Genomic DNA, 20,017 nt, shown 5'->3' on the forward strand with positions numbered 1-20,017 from the left:
ACTCATCCTGGTTTCTTTCTCTTCTGAGATAATTAAGGAAGGATTCCTGCACCTCTTTAAGGCCCCTCCTTCACTCAAACTCTGAATCCCATCCTCATCTCCATTGCCTCCATGCCTCATTCCATAAACGATCCTGTCCTCTCTTGCTTCTCCAGTCTCTTTGTATCAGTAAGTTTTGGGCCAGGAAAACAGAAACCATTTTAGGTATTTCAAGCAGTGAGAGATATATTACAGGGTATGGGGGTGGGTGAAGGTCAGGAAAGCCATTTCTAGCTTTCGGGAAATCAATATCCACACCGTTCTTTCCATCTGAGGCAACTTCCCTTCCCCTTTGATAAGTGAACTCTACACAGCCTTCAGGATTTGGCTTCTCAATCCCTACTTCTGGGAAGACTACTCGAAAATGTTAGTCTGCCCCAGTCTCCTAGATTCTGGCAGAGGACACAGACTCCTGGGTCAAAGACGAAGGAAGGCTTATCACTCACAGAAATAGCAGCTGCCGGAGTATCATTTTCTTGTACTGGTTCTCTGAGTTCAGTTTCTACAGGGTGAGGTAATGAGGGTCTGGTGACACTTGCACATGTAGGGCGTTACAGGGGCGAAACCCTGGACTTAGAGAAGCTGAATCTTTTATAACGGGTTGCAAGTAAACCTGCCCAAAATTTGTTTGGGGAGAGACTTTATATTTATTTTACTGGACAGTAAAAAAACTTGTCCTTTCTCTGGAGGGAAATGCTATTTCTATCCTCCAAGGCTGTTTGCTCTGCAAGCATTCTTGAAAAGATAGTCTGAGCAAAAGGGAAGTTAATGTTTCTGCTCACAAGGCATGTAGAAATTTGAGAGACCCATGGAGAATTGGTCTCATACCACTTATTGCAGATTATTGTAACTGATTGTTCATTTGACATATTCTCTAACTGTACTGTAAGTTTCTTGAGGGCAGGGTACAGTCTGTTTCCATTGCTTTATCTCTAGGACAGTGAGTAGTGCATAGTAAATGTGAAGTAAATGTGTGTGGAGTGAATGAATGAATGAATGAATGAATGCCCTCAGCTCTACTTGTGACACAGGGTTGGGATTGACGCTCCATGTCTAGCTCTTCTTATCCAAGGCTAGAGCAGTATCTGGGAAGCAGTGCTGGGGTTCTCCTAATGGGTCATAGATACCCTGGGTCGTGCTTGGGCAAGTATTTGGGAGTGTAATTGCAAGAATAGGAGGATGATGTGATTATGAGGTATCCCAATATTCTCCTTCTCCTTTCCCCTCTTCCAGAGCATGTAAATTGGGTGCACAGAGCCTCAGGATAACTGCTGTGATATTTATTTGAAATCTAACTCTATCTCTAGGCTGGTGACTGGCAGGTATTTCTGGTACAAGAAGAATCTTTAAATAATCCTCAAAGAATTCTGATAAAACTGTAACATCCATCAGAATGTAAGCTCCACGAGGGTATTTTTGTAGATAATAAGTCCTTAATACATTCTGTTGATTGAGTTAAAGAATTAAATTTATTGTGTGCTCACTATATGTCCAGGCATGGGACTAGGTGTGGGGCTAAGCATTTAACATCCTTCATTTAATTTGCACAGTAACCCTATGAAGTAGGTATTATATTAGCCCTATTTAGCTGACAAGGAAACTGAGACTTAGAGAAATTGACTCACCATGACAACGCTATTAGCAAGTGCTGGGTTGTTGTTCAGACCTAGGCATGACTCCACACAAAGCATCCCTCTGCCCATAAAGTGACAGTGTTGGAGGGTTATCATTTATTGAGAAGGAGGGTGGTATAATGTCAGCCTATACTATGTGTTTTCGGTGAATCATTATCTGATCCTATGATTTGAAACTTTGTAGCTTGACAAGTATTGTGCACTTGAACAAGATAAAATTGCTGATCTTTGAACCTTTTGGCCCTAAAACATGTCACTTTCACATATTTCCACCTCAACTGTGTGCTGTAAACATCTCAGAAAATGTGGTTTTCAAAAAAGTAGCTTCAAAAACATCAACATTCTGAGTACAGGATGTGCTTTGGTTCCCCAGACATGTCTGGCACCATAGTTTTACTATTTACCTAGACCCTGAGGTCATCCAGGGGACTTTTTCATAGAAAATGGGGACCAGGGAGAGGATGTTTCTCAACTAAGACCCATGAGGGCCAAAAAGCACAGTTTAAAAGAACAACAATAAAGACAGCAGCTGCTGAAATCACTGAGCTAGTGAACAGCAGATTAGCCGAACCATCTTCTGGGCTCTTACAAATACTAAAGTTTATACTGTCAAGAGTGAATTCCTGGCTGGAAATCTGAAGGGACAATTTGAGAAAATTCAAGTTCCCCAAAATGAATTTGCCGTTTTTAGCCATGACAAATCACCATAGTATTCAACAAGCGCAGTGATTACTGAGTTGGAGGACATAACCAGCATTGTTGCTCCAAGTGAATATCCGAGGCTCAGTATTCATTTACATCATTAGTGTTATGAAATGCAGCAGGAATATATTCAGGAGCTCACTCTGTTGGCAGAGTCGGCCTGAAAGGAATCGCTTCCTGTCAAGGACTGAACTGAAGGCCGAGCTTTAGTGGGATTGGCATCGGTTCCAGTCCCGCCAGCAGACACAATTCCCTGTGCCTCACCCCATTGTTAAGAGGAGGCTGGCAAGCCGGGAGACCACTGGGACAGGGCTAGCGGTCGTCCTCATTTTCCTGCATTCGGTCACATAGTAGGTCACAAGTACTAATGATAATTTAATAAGCATATCAGTCAAATGGCAGACGACAATGTTTGATTTTGCTGTGGAGGTCATAGATCTGAAAGCCAAGAAATTTCTGGAGTCTGTGGAAAATTAAACAAAATAAAATAGAGCTATTTTCCTTTCTTATGAAATTTTCTCTCCTTGAGAACAAATAGATACTTTTTCCCCCTGATAGACAAAATAACTATTTTACAAGTTTACGGGTATAAAATGTTTTAAATTCAAAGTAACTATAGAAAAGAAAGTAAAATTCTAACCATTCAGTGACAACTACAATGAATATTTTGGTACATGTTTCTAATCTAGGTATAAATCCATTTATAAAACAAATTGGCATCACACTATACATACTTTTGGTATCAGGCTTTTTTCCATTTTGTATGCTGTAAACATTTTATTGTTGATAAATAGTCATCTCTTACCTGTTTGTTTAATTTTTTGTGGCTGTTTGGTATTCCGTGATGCAAATGGGTGTGAAAATTTCTGGGGCTTTTCATACATAGGATGTAGAGGAAAGACACAGGTTTAATAATTCAAAAAGAGTCATGTACCACAATGTTCATTGCAGCTCTATTTACAATAGCCAGGACATGGAAGCAACCTAAGTGTCCATCAACAGATGAATGGATAAAGAAGATGTGGCACATATATACAATGGAATATTACTCAGCCATAAAAAGAAACGAAACTGAGTTATTTGTAGTGAGGCGGATGGACCTAGAGTATGTCATACAGAGTGAAGTAAGTCAGAAAGAGAAAAACAAATACCATATGCTAACACATATATATGGAATCGAAAAAAAGAAAAAAAAAGGTCATGAAGAACCTAGGGGCAAGATGGGAATAAAGACGCAGACCTACTAGAGAATGGACTTGAGGATACGGGGGGGGGATGGGGAAGGGTAAGCTGGGACAAAGTGAGAGAGTGGCATGGACATATATACACTACCAAAGGTAAAATAGATAGCTAGTGGGAAGCAGCCACATAGCACAGGGAGATCAGCTCAGTGCTTTGTGACCACCTAGAGGGGTGGGATAGGGAGGATGGGAGGGAGGGAGACGCAAGAGGGAAGAGATATGGGGATATATGTACATGTATAACTGATTCACTTTGTTATTAAGCAGAAACTAATACACCATTGTAAAGCAATTATACTCCAATAAAGATGTTAAAAAAAAAAAAAAAAGACACAGGTTTAAACCGTAGCTCTTCCAAGGCCTCACTTTTCCTCAACTATATAGGAGTACTAACATTTCACTGGCCTCCTTGGAGTGTTGTCATGACAGTTAAGTGAGTTTCTGTGCTGCCTAGAACAGGCTATGCTTGTAAAGGATTCTTGTTTATAGGTGTGTTTATGGGACATGTGGGTAACACTTCACAGATGGGCCATAACACTGGGGTCTGCATAATCATTTGGTCTTAAAAATAGAAAAACAAGCCCACCAAACATCACAACCCAAGTTGTGTCAAAACTTTAATCCCACAATTCCTCCTAATGCAGCTTTTAAAGTTTTGAGTAAAATCAAACTTAAAGAACCAGCACACACTTTGGCAGATTTGTCTTCTTTTCAACAAAGAACTGGTGTGACTGACTCAAGCTCCTGTTTGCACACATGGGGAGGGCTTTAGTCTTCAAACAAAATCACTGGGGGGCTTTGATGTTGGGTGGGAGTTCAGGGAAGCCTCTCAGGGTCCAGGAATTAATATGTTTTGATGAATGCTAATTTTTAATAGTTCCCTGGTTAATATTCTTTTACCTAAAATATAGCGAGAAGAACTTGCCACTCAAACCTCTGAAATCATGAGCATGAGCAGGGGCAAAATCCAGATCCTTCAATATTTCCGGTTCCAAAACCCTACTCTGCTTTCCTTTGACAATGGGAGACTCTGTTTAGACAAACTACTCCCAAGGTAAGCAACCCTTGACCGTGTCCTGCTGCTACAGATAGCCCTCCTGGGTTATCCTACAAGGGTTATCCTAATGTTCTGACGAGAGGATAGGGCTGGCAAGAAATTGTGCTCTCCTTCCTACAAGGTGCAAAATGTTAGGTCTTGTGTTGACCACGATCCAGGGTGAGGCAGGGTTTATTTAAAAAAAAAAAAAGAAACTAAAAGAATTCAACTTCTTTACGTTGATTGCTGCCCAGACTCAAAGTTAGTGCACCATTTTTAATGTTAGCAAGAACCTCTCTGATAGGGAATAAACATATGATCAACTTTTGTTGCAGAGAAAGATGATTTTAGGAAGAGGTTACAAATCCTTCCACTTGGAGGAAATGAACTTGACGGCTTCTGCCTCTGTATTGTTACAGTAATTCCCCCCGCCCCCCCCCCACCCCTTTTCTTTTGGAAATAAGTCCCCTGGAATGGCCGGGCGATGTGGGAAAATATTGTGACACACAGGCCTGTTTACGTTTTTGGGGGCGGCTGTTTTGTTTGCCTCGCCGCCCCCGGGCCCCTCCTTTTCATGGTTGGCGGTCGCCGACAGCTCGGATTCCTCCGCTGACATCTGCTATAATGAGAGCTCTGACGGGAATAGATTTGCAAAATGATGGGCTCACAATAGGACGGAGCTGTTCCCCAAACTTCGCTCGAGATAAGCAGATGGGGTCTGAAAACAGAGCATTTGAACCGATTAGGTCGAGGTGAACGCCTTTATTCAGCGCACACTGAAGAGCTATTCTGCTGCGACACCCACCCCAACTTCTCTGCCGACCCCCTCCACCCCTCACCTCCCCCCGGGTTGGAAACGGGAGGGTTGCCGACGGATGGCTTCCTTTCTCTACCTCCTGCGCACTCGCCTGGAGCCCGGCCCTTGCCGTCCCTAAAGCAGAAGCCTGCTGGGCACCTACCTCGTGCCAACGGGCTGAACGACAGAGAAAAGCCACCCCTCACGCCGCATAAAGAGAAGCTGGGGCAACACATGGGGCTTTCCCACTCGGGCACAAATGATGGCTGTTTGTGCTAGTTAACCTTTTCCAAGCCCGGGTCGCTCCTGCTGGGAGGCAGGGGCAAGCTGCAGGGAGCGCAAGCCTGGCAGAGCCCAGAGTCGCCAGCGCGCCCGCCCGGGGGCCCCCAGCGCGCGCCGCCGCCTTCGCAGAATACCAGAGGCCCCCACCCCACTCTTCATAAGTCAGCCGGCTCCATGTGCTGGTGACAGTTTGGATTCCAGAAGAGAAGGGCCTCCAGGAAACCTCTGCAGACACTTCCTGGTAATTCTGATTGCCTGGCACGGTTTACCTTCGGAAGCTCGGAAAAGGATGAAATGGAAACGTTCCCATCCCGGGCTTTATTATTTTCAGCGTCTCCACTGGCTGTGTCAAGGGCAGCCTCCTTTGTACTTTCCAAGCCTAAAGTCAAGTCGGTAATACACTTTTTAATAACTTGTGCCCCAAGCGTATTGACTGAAGCAAAACCAAGACAGGGTGATTGCACAAATACATTTCTAAGACCCATTCCCTGGGTCTCTGGGGAGAATTCTGACAGTGTCAGAGGGGTAATGCTATCCAAGGGAGAATGAGGACAAAACGTGACCATAAAGGAAATTTTGGGAAATAGCTTTTCAGGGCAGGGGGAGGTGAGGGAAGCAGAAGTTAAAAAGCGATGGGAGTTCAGTGCTCAAGTGGAGGGCTGGTATTGCTGCATCACTGAAATAGCCAAACACTGTAGAAGGAATCAGATTTCTGCAAATTGCAGGTTGGAGTAATCTGTGGAAATGCATTTATTCCAGCTGCCAGGCTTCTGAAGAGCAGGCCTCATACCCTGCAGTACACCCCAGAGAACAGTCTGTAGAGCTCACATTCTCAAATCCCGCATCCCTGGCTATCTCCTGCTGCCAGCCCAGACCGGTGGGTTTTTGTGCTCAGTGCAGTGGGTTATGTGGTGGTATTGTTCAGAATGGGGTGTTTACCTGGCAGTGCATATCCTTAGAACAGAGAGTGTGCTAAGGCACAGTTGAAATAGTTCATTAACCAAGAAACCCATCACAGCATTTCCATGAATAGATCAAAAAAATCTAGCATTACAGGTATCACATTCTGAGGAAATCCACCTTAGAGTTATATCCTTGTTTATCAAAAGAAATCATAGAGGATTCACTAAAACTTAATATTTGTGGCCATCAATAGTGGTAAAGAGAAGAGTGAAGTAACTGGATGCAAAGGTTGGGATCTTGAGCTGCTTTTTATTGAGATTGTCTGAGATGAGATACAGGTAAGGGATGCGAATTATCTCCATTTTTAGGTCATGTCGTTCATGGAAGCTCTCAGGTACTTGGAGGGTAGGCGTTTATTGGTTTTCATAAGACCATGGGATTAAATATTAAAGCTAGTTTGCATTGGTGCTTTTTTTTAGGTACAAACTCTCGTGGTCCTTTAGAAACATAAAATGGTAGAAAGAATGTTGAGTTTTGGGTTCACAACATTTGAACTTTGGCTCTACCACTCACTGGCTCTGTGACTTGGAACACATTTCTTAACTTCTCTGAGTCTTGGTGCTATGGACTGAATGCTGTGTCCCCCTAACATTCATGTAATTGAAGACCTAACCCTCTGTGAAATAGGAATTGGAGGTGGGGCCTTTGGGAGGTAATAAGGTCATGAAGGTGGAGCCCTTAAGAGTAGAATTAGTGCCCTTAGAAGAAGAGACATGACAGAGATGACCTCTCCCTCCACCATGTGAGAATACAGCAGGCTGTTGCAAGCCAGGAAGCCAGAGTAGCTTAAATATACTTCAGAAAAGCAAAAGTTGTCTTACTCTGCCTGAGGATTATATTATTTCTCCTCAAAGATAGCTTGGTAATTCTGTTATAGGAATATCATTACTGATTCTCTGTTATTCTTTCTTGAGGACTAAAAGGTGTAAATTGGAAAGTTCTGCATAGTTGAAAAACAAAACACACTAGGATGACCGGCTTCTTGCAAATAGCATAGTTGGTTAAGAGAGCAGTCTCTGAAATCAGACCGCCAGGGCCACATGCCCAGTTCTGCCTATTACTGGCTGTGTAATAGTGAGAAATTCATTAACTGATGTTTCAGTTTCCTCATTTGTAAAGTGGTAACAATAACAGCATTTACGTGACGGGGTTGTTATGAAGATAAACTGAGTTAATATACATGAAGTGCATCGACCAGTGCCAAGCTTGATCTGCTGTCGTCATCATCACCATCATCATCACACTGCGATGAACAGCTTTGTAGTGAAATGTCTGCATGCCTTAAGATATATTCCCAGAGGAGCTGAATTGCTGAGTCAAAGAGCCTTTGACACACAGCTCCTTTAAGACTCAAGAACCCCATCTAATGGAGCCGGTAGTTAACTTAGCAGCTGGGCCAGGTGTGTTTTGTCATTAGCCTTTCTTGGACTCGAGAGTAGGCAACGCTGATCAAAACCAGATTCAGGTACTGTAATGCTGAGCTTCTCTTGCCACTGTGACAGCATAGGTGTCCCCGAGAATATTTCCTGGAGATGTCTTGTGATTCTCTTGGCACTTAGCTCACCCACGTCCTATCCGTTGATGGATCTGGGAACAGTACTTCTGTTCGTTCTGCCCCCGAGCAGCCATTCATCACGAGACACCCTGTCAGGGAATGCCCAGAGCCGTTGTGACAAATTACTTAGCGAATCATACAGTTCAAGTAAATCAGAGTTGATTTGGTCCAGCCTTACTGTGTCACTGGGCTGAGAGTCATTCTGATGAGTGGCAGGGTTGATGGCTGCCTGGGTTTGCTGGGTTTGTTCACTGGTAGCATTTTAAAGGGAGGACTTGCCCAGGGTTAGCTGTCACTTGGTGTGAATGGGGGAGCAGGCATGGGGGAGGGGGCCAGGGAAGCATGTCTCCCTGGTTTGGGAACAAGAAGGGCACACTTGGGAAATGTGACCATGCATTTCTCTCTTGCTCCCACTCCATGCCTCAGGGAAGCATGGCTGGGCCTGACAGGGCCCTGTTCTTGCCAACTTTTTGATTCTTCTCTATAGACCCAAGCTCTCCTCCCAGACAAAAGGAAGGGGTTGGGGTGGCTGGAGAGACTCAAATCACTGGGCCTACTTCCTCTTTCATCTTCCTTTGTAGGTGAGATAAAGGCCAGAGAACAAACAGATAATAAAACAAGAAATCCTTGAAAAAGGATAGGCAGAATAGGTCTTAGGGGCTGTGAAAATAAGCCAAAAGAGAAGGTCAGATTCTGTTACCCTTTCAACCTACTTAAACTGAGTAGAAAGACAGAATAATTGAATTAAATTGGCAGAAGGAAAATTTTTTGAGGAACAGGGGTTGGGTAATGACTATGTTTACCCAAAGTCTATAGCACATGCCACGTCCCCAAACATGCCTGTTCAGTGAGTAGATGAATGAATGAGTGATAATGACAATAAGGTTTCAGAAGCCTGGATTTTTGATCTTTGATTCATCACTATCTCTGTGGCCTTAGGCAAGTCCCTTACACATTCTGAATCTGTTTTCTTACCTCTAAAATGAGACTAATAATACTCTCTTGCAGGGTTGTTGAGAGGTTTAAGATAATATATGTAGGCATTCAATGCACAGAAGATATTATTAAGCAATTATTGTTTTATATTAATATCACTTAAAACAGGAGTTGTCAAGCTTTTGGAATATGGGCATCCCTTTATAATGTTAAAGTAATTTGCAGATACCCCTCATGCTAGGATATGTATTATTGACGGAGAAAATAATACAGTAACGTTTTGGAATGAATTTCTATTTGATTAATCACAGCACATCTACATACATAGGTAGTCAGATGAAAATGAGGTGACACTTATTCTCTCTGAAGACAAGGCACAATGCTCATATAAGTTATCATGGGCCCTTGCCAAAGCCCCACAAGCCTCCAGGTGACTGGGAGCCCCCATCTGAAAGGACTGAACGATAGGGGGGCCATCTTTAGAAGAGAGGATTAATTTATCTTAGCTATTGATACTAAGCCAAGTTAGATGTAGGAGATGGCCTTGCTATACAAAGATAGTTCTTCAGACTAACATGTTTCAAAGTTGGGGTTATTTTCCTCTCTGGGAGCGAGAGGTATGTGCTTATCCAGCCACAAGAGCCTGCTAGATACCAGCTCCTTCCATAATCCTCATAATAATGCGACTTGTTTCCAAGCTGACCTGCTGAGGAGAGTAGTTGTTGTGGTGGATGGTTTGACTCTCTGTGCACTTTACAATCAAAACCATTGTGAACTTGTATCTTAGCAGAGCCTGAGATGAGGGCTTGTTTGCAGGTAGCTTATTTGGGGAAGTAATTTCAAGGGGTGTGTGTGGGGGGGGTGGTAAGACAGAGGGAAATTGGGAAGATTGGAAAGCTACTTGGAGGGTGTATTGTTACCTGGTTACTGATGAGGGCAGCTGGAATGCAATCCCATTGGGGACCTTTAAGAGCTGTGTGGAAGGCACCTTAAAATCCCCTGAGACATGAGAGGGTGGGGCATTGTTTTCACTGGCTCCTGTCTTCTGATGGTCAGGGTTGCCCCATGGGGTGTTAATTCCCTTTTCCTTCTAGGTTTGCACTTGTGTCAAGATGGCTGGATGAGGCTGTGATGGAGAACGTGAGAGATGTGGGTGTGGATGAGACACAAGATTGTCAGATGATTCCTGGACACAGTTGGTGCCACAACAAGGGCTGGGTCAGTAAGTGAACTAGGAACACGGGAGGTGGAACACAAGAGGTGCCCGACCAACGAGACAGAGCGCAACAAAGGGGAAAGTAGAGCTGAGATCAGGGCTGGTCACTATCAGCACCTGCTGGGCATCATATCTGTACCATGTATTGTGTTTGCTGCTGGAGCTAGAAGGTTTAATGGAGCACAGTGTGTGTCATAGCCTACAGCCCATAGTACACAGAGGCGTATGACATGACAAAATAAAGGAAGAGTTTACTTCCTAGTTGGGGAGACAGGCAAACACTGTAGTGGATGGAAACATGAAAACCTCTTGCAACTGGGAAGGGAATGACTAAATCCTCCTGTAGTCCTGGAGGAAGGCTTTACACAGAAGGCAGTACATAATTAAGCTGGGTCTTGAAGGATGAGTAGGAGTCTGCTAGGTGGTGACAGGGATGAAGGGCATTCACACAAGGACAGAGAGAGATGGCAGAGCATGTGTGTTTTGGGCATGCCGTGAAGTCTTCACATGGCCATTCTTTCTCTCAAGGGCTCCTGGCTCAGGCCACTATTTTAGTTAGTTTTTTTTTGTTGTTTGTTTTGCTTTTGGTCATAAGAAATAGAGGGTTCCTGTGGAGGGTTGTTTATTGTAAGGTGACACATAGGAGATCAGGGAGTACACGTAGATTGGGTCTTTGATAGGCCAGGAATGATAGACTCAACCCTCTGCCCTGAGGTCCAAATAGAGTGAAATCTCTCCTGCTCCCCCCATCCTCTACCTGAGACTGCCTGTGCCAAGAAGTTGTGGGTGGTTTGTTCCCTTTATAAGGTGAAGTAGGCATGTCGGCCATCAGGGTTTTCCAGTCTTCTGTGATTCCTGTCCTGGGTCTTGTGGGTCATTTATACTCACCGCTCACTCTTCACACTGGTCAAGCAGAGCTTGTCGTTTGTCCCTTTGAGGGATGTCTGGGCCACTTCAGTGGCCACCACATGCCTTTTCGCTTCTAGCCGGCCCTCTGTGGTGCCCATCTCCTGCCACCACTAGCCCGTCCAGCATCCTTTACCTTCTTCCCTCCTCTTCCTGTACCACTGCTCTCAGAATGGGACCTCATAACCCTTACTTCTGTCTCAAAGTGGGTTATTCAAATCCATGATCTTGTCAACCTCATTTCTCATGGCTGGATCCCGGCATCTCCCTGACTTCAGTCATCAGTGAGCTGTGTGTGTGTGTGTGTGTGTGTGTGTGTGTGTGTGTGTGTGTGTGTGTAGGGGGACTGGTTGAGGGCTGGAAGGGCTTCCTGGGACCTTGGTAATCATACAGCTAGGCACCTGCTTACTCCAGTAAGCATAAGGCTTGTCCTCGTCTCCTTGATGTGTGGACCTGATATTCATTGTGTGTCTATTCCAGTCCAGGCTTGTGCCCTGTTTCCAAAAATATCATCACATCAACTCTGTGAGAAACTCATCATTTCACTTTGTGGATGAGGAAACAGACTCAGAGGGTTAAGTAATTTGTCCAACATTACATAATTTCTAGGTGGCTGTTCTAAGACTCCATTCCAAGCATTAAAAACATAACAGTTGAAGTGAATTAAATTACTATCTGCTTAGTACCTGGTACTAAGTAGCTAGTACAGAGAACTTGGTGCTTGGGGACAGTGTGAAGGGTAGATTTTAAGTTTACTCTCAACACATGACTGAGATGCAAACCCAGGATGTCAGAATAGACTTGGGTTCAAATCCAGATTTTTTACTTCTTAGTCATTGTGTGATCTTGAGTAAGCTACTTAAATAAGCCTCATATTGTAAAGCCGGGAAGTAGGATACATGGGGAATAATAAAAGAGATCAGACTGCTTAGAATGGAGGGTTTGGGGAGAAGAAATATGGATGAAAGAGGTAGATTGGAATTCATATTGGACTTTTGTCATTTGTGGCTGCCCGCCACCTTTGAACATTCTCTCTACATTCTGATAGCTTCTCACCTTGTCCGTCCATGTCCCTGGACTCTTGCACCTGGGATGCCCATGTGTGACAGGTTCTGTCAGTTGGGTCCACCCTTAAGAGACTTGATTCAGAAGACAGCAGTGGGAGGAGCTGGCCGCACGTGGGGGAGAGTCAGTTTTCCGGATGTGGTGGGGCAATGATGTCCACTTCATCTGGGGCAACAGTGGAAGCTTCTGGTATTTGGTCCCAAGGGAGTATGCTGAGTAGAGTTAGCAGTGATGTTTCTCTAGAGAATCCCATGGGATGGCTGGGATTCCTGGTCAGATGGCTTCAGGTCTTGCTTCTGGTCCCTTTCAAAGATTCTGTGAGCTACTTCATAGAACTTTTAATAAATCCTTCTCTGCTTCAACCAGCCAAAGTAGATTCTGTTATTTGTCACTAGGAACTCTGACAGATACAGCGTCAGACTGTAGCAAGCCTGTGAGCCAGTTTATGGCCTGGAGTTCAAAGAAACATCTGTGCATCTTTCTCAAAAGTCACAACTTCTTTAATCCTTATATCCTGACAGAAGTGTTTTAATTTCTGCTGGGCCTTCAAAGGCATTGAAGTATTTCTATTGTCTTTTGAATGTCGCTCAAAATTTTTTTATTTTCTGATTTATGATGATACAAAAGGAAAAAATATGGAGGTATAATCCACAAGCATACCGTTATTTTACATCCTCTTTCAGAAGCAACTATTTTAAATTATTTTCAGTGAATTTTCTTTCAAATCTTAAAAATGTCCTCTGTGACTCTTTGTTCTTTCCTCTGAGCAGGGCCTTGCTAAAGGCTGTCTTTAAAAGCTAAATGCTAGGGATAACAGAGATCCAGTTTGAGAGAAAAGGCATACCCAATTTTTTGAATTAAAAATTTAATAATTCAAAGCACAGCTCAAGTAATACATTTCCCGGAGACCAGCCTCTCTTCTGACACTGGGCTGTCTTGTGGGTATCTCCTAATCAGAAAATATCTAACTCTCTAACCGCTCACCTGAAATGCTCTGTTTAATTTGTGGGTCATCCATCAAGTGGATCACGTCACTCTCGAACTTCAAGCAGGCTGACTCCATTTCATGTTTGGCATCAGCAAAGGCATCCCAAAGACTTCCTTCACATCCTGCTCTCGGTGCTATGGCTTTGACTACTTCTACGAAAATCTCTTGCTACAGACTGCAAGCTTCCCAGTTCACAATTTTTTTTGGTGAAGGAGTGGCGACTTGCAGTAAAGGCAGGGCAATGTAGATATGCAACTCCATGCTTAATTAATTATACTGGTTTGACCAGAGCCAGACGAAGCAGCTACTTGCCTGTCTCACCCAGAAAGTTCTTGAGCAGACAGACTTGGATGGATTTGTATTTACAAAAGGGACATATATATTGGGTCTGTCTTACTGTGTTACCAAACTGGTTTGCCCAAACTTCTTCCTTCCATTATCATGTCACCACTGTGCAGGGAATAGAATGACTGGACAGCCTGGTCTGGACAGCCTTGTCTCACTGCTGTCCTGGTCTTCCCTGGCAGTCCCCTTAGCAGACCTGTGACTGGCTGGTTCTTTTCCCAGGGCTGTTGCACCGTGGCATGTGCCTGGGGTCAAAGCTAGGCAAGAATCTGTGCTGTCTACCAAATCTGGCAGACACCAGTTGTATTAAATGGATAAGTATTTTCTCACAGCTTCTGTCATTTGTTTACCCTCCCCCCATTGTAGAGCCCTGTTTATCTTCAAATGTTTAACTCTACCTATTTATAGAAATGCTGCTTGAACTTGAACATGTATTAGATTGTCTGTTTCGCTCCCCATCAGGCTTACTTCCTAAATTCTTTGTATGTGGAATTTTTGTTTTAGTCCCTCTTTTAGAAAATAGCAGTTTGTAGAGAAACAAAAACAAATTTCCATCTCTTCCAACTTTATTCTTGTTTGTTTTTAAACCTCAAGATAAAAACATCAGATGATAGTGGCTCCTTTGAATGATTGATTGCTTAGCCTCAGGTCAGTATACTATGTCCTTTAATTACGATGAGAAAATATTAAGTAATCCATCAAGTTACGAATTTCTTATGTTTGCAGGTCCTCTGTTAAGGTTAATGTTTCTCCAACTTTTCTTTAAACAAGTTTCCAAGGACTAACTAACTAACTGTACTATGTTGTATTGGGTTGGCCAAAAAGTTCCTTTGGTTTTTAAGTAAAAATAAAAAACACATTTTTCATTTTTACCAAGAACTTTATTGAACAATGTATTCGCCCTTTTGTTCCATTACCTTCTGCCATTTTTCAGGCAACTTCATAATTCCATCTTCCCAAATCTTTTTATCTTTTTGAGCAAAGAACAGTTCCAGGTGCCTTTTACAGTCTTCCAGGAAATTGAGATTTTTTTCCATTAAGAGAATTATGTAAAGACTGAAATAAATGGAAATCTGAAGGTGCAATGTCTGGTGAATACAACAGATGAATCAGAACTACCCAACCGAGCTGTAACAGTTTTTGCCTGGTCATCAAAGAAACAGGCGGTCTTGCGTTATCCTGATGGAAGATTATGTGTTTTCTGTTGACTAATTCTGGACACCTCTCGTCGAGTCCTGCTTTCAGTTGGTCTAACTGGGAGCGGTACTTGTTGGAATTAATCATTTGGTTTTCCGGAAGGAGCTCATAATAGAGGACTCCCTTCCAATCCCACCATATACACAATATTACCTTCTTTGGATGAAGACCGGCCTTTGGCGTGGTTGGTGGTGGTTCATTTCACTTGCCCCACGATCTCTTCTGTTCCACATTATTGTACAGTATCCACTTTTCATCGCCCGTCACAATTTGTTTTAAAGACGGAACGTTTTCATTATGTTTAAGTAGAGAATCGCATGTGGAAATATGCGCATGTGCGATTTTTTCCACTTAACTTATGTGGAACCCAAACATCAAAGCGATGAACATAACCAAGCTGGTGCAAATGATTTTCAGCGCTTGATTTGGGTATTTTGAGTGTGTCGGCTATCTCCCGCGTGGTATAATGTTGATTGTTCTCAATTGATGTCTTGATTTGATCGCTATCAACTTCAACTGGTCTCCTGGACCGTGGAGCATCGTCCAGTGAGAAATCTCCAGCACAAAACTTCGCAAACCACTTCTGACACGTTCGATCAGTCACAGCACCTTCTCCAAACACTGCACAAATCTTTTTTTTGGTTTCAGTTGTGTTTTTACCTTTCTTGGAATAATAAAGCATAATATGCTGGAAATGTTGCTTTTTTCTTCCATCTTCAGTATTAAAATGGCTACACAAAAATTCACCAATTTTGATAGGTCTTGTTTTAAACGCATGCTCATATGACAGCTGTCACATACAATCTAACAAAATTGTTTCAAATGAAGTTAAAGACAACTAAGGGCTGCTAGAGCCATCTTACGGAAAAAAACCAAACAAACCTTTTGGCCAACACAATATTTCTGTAACCAAGCAAAAACTCATTCCAACATGTATATGTACTCTCACACATCTTTCTGATACGTGACGTTAGCTAGAGCACAAACATAAACTGTTATTTGGTCTTTCTCTAGGTGAAATCATCAGTGAGTTAAAAATCCAGAAAGCATTTCTGTTCTCCATGTAAAATGGAAATTAAGCGCCTTTCTTTCTTTATTTTAAGTAGATTATTGCTCCATTGTACATAAAACATCACATATCATAGTTTGCTTTCTTGTTCCAATGAAACATCTCTTTTTATTACATACAGTTAGCATATCATTAGAAAGCAGGCAGTTTGAAAACATCATATTTGTAGTTCACACTTTTTTTTGGAGCCACCCCTTCTGTAGCAGTTAAAGGCCTCGATTTGCACTTCACTGATGAGGGGCCAGAACACTGAGGGATTTAGCTTTTCAAGCTCAGATTCAACTCCAATGTGCTGGAATGGAATACAAAGTACAGCTCTGCATTCATTATCACTTAATTATACAACTAGTTGGGTTTTCAAAGGCATTTTCCTCCCCAAAGCAAAATCTGTGCCAGGTACTTTTGTTTCCCTGGAATGACATTTTCATATTTAAAAAAATTAAGTTTTCTTCCACTGTAAACTTAGGAATATTCTTATGTTACTTTTTTTTCCTCTAATGGTCTATTTGAGAACATAGGCCACTATTCATTTTTTTTTCCAATAAGTGGTCTTAAATGTAAAACAGCAACTGTAGTCTTTGCCTTTCAGATGATTAGCCAAGGAGGAAAATAATCAAACTCATTTTGTGCTTCTCTGATTTCATATTTATCGCAAGTTTAAGAGTCACTAACACAAAAACTAAGAACAATGAATCTTTGCATTCTCTAGACTCGGGTTTTTCAGCCTCGGCTCTATAGCTCTTTGGGGCTGGATAGTTCTTTGTTGTGGAGGGCCTGTCTTGTGCGTTATAGCTGTTTAGCACCCTCCCTGGCCTCTATCCACAAGATGCCAGGAGCGCTCTCTCCCTTCCTTGCCCGCCAGTGGTGACAACCCCAAAGGTCTCCAGATATTGCCAAATGTCCCCTGATTGAGCACCACTGGTCTAGAACTATGAGGGACTAAAATGATAATTATTTATGCACGATGGTTTCGAACTCTCTCTCTGCAGGTATAATTGAGAATTGTTTTCAGAGGTCCTCAGTTCTTCATTTTAGAGCATAGAGTAGACTTCCGACAGACTGCTTGGATTTGGAAGCTTTTATACTGCTTCTGAAAAAAGCTTGAGTGGAATTGCCAAGGGACATCATCTCTCAGACTCTGTCCTTGCCCCCCCGGCTACCTCCTACCCATTTTCTATAGCGAAACTGCTTTTATTAATCAGGACTTTTTCAGTTGCAAGGGACAAAAAAAGACCTAACCCAGACGGGCTTAAGCAAAGAGGGGAAGGTATTTGCTTATGTAATTGATATTCAGGGTCATAACTGGCCTTAGGCGTGGCTAGATGGGTTATGAAGTCGTGTCCTCAGGAATCTTTCTCTTTCTTGGATCGTTCCTCCCTCCCTGTGGCTTCATTCTCCTTTTCACGTGATGGCAGCAAACGGCCAAATGGAGCTACGGGTTTCTCTTCTACTGGCTTACCAAACTCCCTGGAAAGAGTTCCCCCTTCCTGAGAGTTCATGCAAGCATTCTGACTCTCCTTGGCCTGGGTGAGGTCACATGTCCTTCTCTGAATTGGTTACTGTGCCATTTGTGGGACACATGCCCCATTGGACACACGAACTGAGAGTGGAAGGTGAGCATTTCCCCAAAGGACTGTTAGCAAACTCTCACCTGAAGAAACAGGCATGGATGCTGGGCAGACAGCAGTAGGTGTCAGGTGTCTGCCGCACAGTCAAGACGAGCTTCCCTCCCACTCCCAACAACGACAATCCTGAAAGGTTCCCAAAGTTTCACTGGAGGGCAGCCCACCTGGGCTGTTTGCTATAAATTCCGTGAAAGGAACCAAAATCTCACGGAAAATGTAATGAGAGGGAGAAAATAAAATATACCAGTACTTCTCAGGAGAGGACCATAGTGATAGGAATAAGAATGTGGCTCATTCTCTTGGGAAGGGACCAAGACTCCCAGGGAGCAGCCTCAAATCTGAGCACTCGTTTCCCAAACTGCTCTCTAAGGAGACTGGTCGGGGTGCTTCCCGGGCTTCTGTTTTGCAGAGTAGATTAAAGCACAGTTGAGGCAAGAGCGTAGCTTTCCAGTTCCTATGAGTGAAGCTAGTCCTTTAAACATAAAAGTTTAAAAAGTATATTTATATGTTTAAAGACTTACTGTAATGTAAAGATGTGTAAAAATTTAAAGAATACCAATTGGAAAGGCATCAAAGCATTACCGACCTCACCAGGGATGTTACGTTATTGGCCAACTTGGAGACCATGGAACACGTGTCTGTTTGGCCCTGCTTTTAGTTGTACTTTTTGAAGATGCATAAACATGTCAGTGGCTCTTCTGAGTAAGTGAATGTGTTTATATATGTCTCTAGAGAGTGTGAGAGTAAAGTCAGGAGAGAGAAGAAAAAGGAGAGTTGAGCAATGGAATGAACCAGCTTGGAATACCTTACACCCCCAAGTGAGGACTAAAGGGTGTTTTTATAGTGATAATCTTTGTTACATCCAATATATATATGAATGTATATACACATATATGTTATATACACACACGTATTATATAATTTTATTACATACATTTTATAATATACTTATATAAATGTACATAATTATAAATTATATAAAATATAATTCTACTAAACATATGTAATATTTATTTTGGTTCTCTTTTACATCTTAGACTTTCTAAACATCACTGGGATCCAACTGAAGGTCATAATGAGACTAGCATCCTAAGCGAATGAAATTCTCTTCTCAAAGGTATTTCTATCCTCCTCACCATTTCTTCTCTGGGGGCTTTAAAAATTAGAGCTTCATCTGGGAGCCTCTTGAGAGTTAGGATGGAAAATCCTGTCCCCCAGCCTCAAGGAAGGGAACCTTGACAACTCTCCAATGTGGTCGGGTAATGTCTTTCACTTACTAGCTTGGGAACACCCAACAATGTGTAGTCTCTTGGTAGAAGAGGGGGCTGGACCTGATGTGCATGGACAGGATACAGACGAGAACTGCAGTGTGCTGAAGTGCAACTGGGATTAAGGATGGGCTGAAAACCAAATTGCAGCCATTAGAGAAGAGGCAAAATATGAGATTATTGATTTCGCTTCAAAGTTTTCTGTTCTCGAATGCTTATGACCCAGCTTCTCTCGAGCCTACAGCACAAAGGAAGGGAGCCCAGGGTGGGAGTGTGATACTGTAATTTCATCACAAATGAAAAGATTGCTTCAGGGGGATTTAAAGAAAATTATATCTCCATGTTAGGACTCCCTGGGTTCAGAAGTCTAAAGGGCTAAGATGAAACAGGATGTGGAAATTGTTATTATGTGGTTAGGGAAGAAAAGAGAAAGCCTCTCTGTTAGGATTCATTATATACCATATATAGGTGTGACCTCTGAAAGCTAGCTGGGTTGTACTGCTCAAAACAGGAATTCAGAATAAAAACGTGAGTTGATTAGGATAAGTGTCCCCCTGTATAACATCCAGTACCTGCTCTGCTCAGAAGTGATGCTCAATTGGTTCCGGCTTGGAAATTAACTTTGATTTACCATTTTCTTTTCTTTGGCAGTACCATCTGTATTTTATACAGAGATGCTTTTTCGGTTGTTTTTTAAATTGCACTTTCAAGGCTATCTATAGGTGTTCAGTCTCGGCTCAGGGGCTGAGATTTATTTTTTTGCCTTTTGAAAATGGCAGATTTGGAAATGTTTCAGCAAAATAGTTCTTCCTTGAGCCTCTTAGTTGGGTGGTGATTAACTTCAGAAGGAGTGAGATACTTTACAGACTTACTCTTGTATTTCCACCCCCCACCCCGATTCTTCAGCAACAAACATTGCATGGTTGAAGCATAAGGTAGTTTAAGGTTAATATGTACCAAATGGCACAGATGGGAAGGGGCATGAGGAAACCCTGGTGTGAAAAGATCACCCTAGGCATACAACTGCTGTGCTTTACAAGTTATCTCATTCTGGCATCAGATAGGCTGGATTTAAATAACATCTTAATTACCTGTTGGCTGTGTGACCTTGAGCAAGTTACTTAACAGCCTTAAGCCTCAGTTGGCCTCATCTA

At 42.7% G+C, this 20,017-nt stretch overlaps 1 protein-coding gene across 1 annotated transcript in view; it reads left to right on the forward strand.

The window, feature by feature from the left end:
* Positions 1-5,078: 5,078 nt before the first annotated feature.
* LOC309640585 (uncharacterized protein C12orf42) overlaps positions 5,079-20,017 on the forward strand; it is a 181,304-nt gene continuing 166,365 nt past the window's right edge. The window contains exon 1 of the mRNA XM_082419541.1: positions 5,079-18,712. The gene's annotated coding sequence lies outside the window, so the exon portion shown is untranslated. The remainder of the gene's footprint in view (positions 18,713-20,017) is intronic.

Source organism: Balaenoptera physalus (genome assembly GCF_965194825.1).
Source record: "Balaenoptera physalus genome assembly, chromosome: 13".
NCBI lineage: Eukaryota > Metazoa > Chordata > Mammalia > Artiodactyla > Balaenopteridae > Balaenoptera > Balaenoptera physalus.